The sequence below is a fragment of the Rhinopithecus roxellana genome, chromosome 9 (genome assembly GCF_007565055.1).
Source record: "Rhinopithecus roxellana isolate Shanxi Qingling chromosome 9, ASM756505v1, whole genome shotgun sequence".
In the NCBI taxonomy this organism is placed as follows: domain Eukaryota; kingdom Metazoa; phylum Chordata; class Mammalia; order Primates; family Cercopithecidae; genus Rhinopithecus; species Rhinopithecus roxellana.
In genome coordinates, this window is record NC_044557.1 from 113,510,032 (window position 1) to 113,512,706 (window position 2,675).

Sequence of the window (2,675 nt, forward strand, 5' to 3'; positions counted from 1 at the left end):
CAAGTAGCTGGGACTACAGGCGCCTGCCATCACACCCGGCTAAGTTTTTGTATTTTTAGTAGAGACAGGGTTTCACCATGTTGGCCAGGTTGGCCTCAAACTCCTTACCTCAAGTGATCTGCCTGCCTTGGCCTCCCAAAGTGCTGGGATTACAGGCATGAGCCCCACGTCTGGCCTGTGCTCCTCAAATTTCTATGCTGAAGTCCTAACCCCCGGTCCCTCAGAATGGGACTGTATTTGGAGAAAAAGGCCTTTAAAGAGATAATTAAGTTAAAATTAGGTAGTTAAGGTAGGCCCCACTCCAATCTGATTAGTGTCTTTATAAGAAGAGCAGATGAAGACACACAGAAAGACGCCAGGGGTGCGCACGCTCAGAGGAAAGACCCTGTGATGACACAGCAAGGAGGGAGCTGTCTCAGTCTGTCCAAGCTGCTTTAACAAAATAGCATGAACTGGATAATATTACGCCTGTAATCCCAGCACTTTGGGAGGCCGAGGCAGGCAGATCACTTGAGGTCAGGAGTTCAAGACCAGCCTGGCCAACATGGTGAAACCCTGTCTCTACTAAAAATATACTATAAACAACAGAAATTTATTTCTCGGGGTCCTAGAGGCTGGGAAGTCAAGATCAAGGTGCTGGCAGACTCAGTGTCTGGTGAGGCCCTGCTTTCTGGTTCACAGACAGAGCCTTCTTGCTGTCCTCATATGGTGGAAGGGTGATGAGCTCCCTTGGCCTCTTTTATGAGGACACTAATCCCATTCATTAGGGCTCCGCTGTCGTGAACGAATCACCTCTCAAAGGCTTCATCTCCTGATAGCATCACCTTGCAGATTGGATTTCAATTCATGAATTTGAGAACTGGGCTTGGTGGATCCTGCTTATAATCCCAGCAACTCAGGTAGCTGAGGCAGGAGGATCACTTGAGGCCAGGAGTTTGAGACCAGCCTGGGCAATATAGTGAGGCCTTATCTCTAAAAAAATATTTAAAAAACTTAGCCCGGGATGGTGGAGTGCATCTGTAGTCCCAACTGAATTGGGAAGATTGTTTGAGCCCAGGAATTTGAGAATTCAGTGAGCTGTGAGCATACCACTGTACTCCAGTCCGGGTGATGGAGCAAGAGTTAGACCCCCTATCTGTAAAACAAAGGAACAGGTCGGGCACAGTGGCTCACGCCTGTAATCCCAGCACTTTGGAAGGCTGAGGCAGGCAGATCACTTAAGGTCAGGAGTTCAAGACCAGCCTGGCCAACATGGTGAAACCCCATCTTTACTAAAAATACAACAAAATTAGCTGGGTGTGGTGGCGGGTGCCTGTAGTCACAGCTCTTTGGGAGGCTGAGGCAGGAGAATCACTGGAACCCAGCAGGCAGAGGTTGCAGTGAGCCACGGTCACACCACTGTACTCCAGCCTGGTGACAAGAGTGAGATTTTGTCTCAAAACAAAACAAAAAGAAGGAACAAACTCCCCCTAAACATGTGAGTTTTGGGAGAGACACAGACATTCAGTTACAGCAGCAGCCATTTACCAGGCAAGGAGAGAGGCCTCAGGAGAAAATTGCCAACATCTTGATTTGAGATGAAATTGCCAACATCTTGATTTCAGATTTTGCTGAAATCTCCAGAAAAGTGAGGATACAAATTTCTGTTGTGTTTGCCACTGAGTCTGTGCTATTTTGTTACAGCAGCCTAACCTGGCTAATAGAGGTCCCTTCTGGGCTGCAGAAGCCCCCTTTGTTAGGCTGAGGCTCCAGAAAGTCAGCCTGAAATGATGTTGTTCTATAGTCATATTCAGAGAGGATTGGGCTTGGTGAACCAAGCATCCTGGCCAAACCCACTTCCCTCACATCTTGCTGTGGGATGCCCTTGTGTCTGGACGTGCCTGGGGATCTGTTCTCTCACTGGATACTCACAGCATTCTGGGAAGTCACTGATGGAAGCCCAGTCATCCACCATTTACAGCAGAAAAAGGCAAAGATAGATCTGAGGGATTCCCCTTAATAAGGCATGGGAGGCATCAGTGGATGCTCCTTGCTTCTTCCACCAGCCCACTTTTATAACTAGAAAAGTAAATCAAATAACACTTCAAAAGATATTGAATATCAAGTATTTTTAATGTTGGTGCCATCCAATAACAGGGTTCCCTGAGGTTTAGGATGCTATCTTGGGTCTCTTTGTATTTCAGCCACTGGGAAGGTTCTTTTGTTAGTCCATTTTCATGCTGCCAATAAAGACACACTCAAATCTTGGTGATGTAAAAAGAAAAAAAGGATCAACGGACTCACAGTTCCACGTGGCTGGGGAGGCCTCACAGTCGTGGTGGAAGGCAAAAGGCATGTCTTACATGGTGGCAGGCAAGAGAGCGCTTGGGCAGGGGAACTCCCCTTTATAAAACCATCAGATCTTGTGAGATTTACTCACTATCATGAGAACACCCATCCCTCATGATTCAACTACCTCCCACCGGATCCCTCCTATGACACATGGGAATTACGAGAGCTACAATTCAAGATGAGATTTGGGTGGGGACACAGCCAAACCGTATCAGTGTTTAACATGAAGGTGCTTGATAAATGTTTCTAAATAAATTAATGAATTTATTCTGGCCAAGATTCAGGAAGCTTCAGATTTAAAGTTAAAAGAGAGCTTGCTGATCTTTTGTTCTTAACATTCTTTT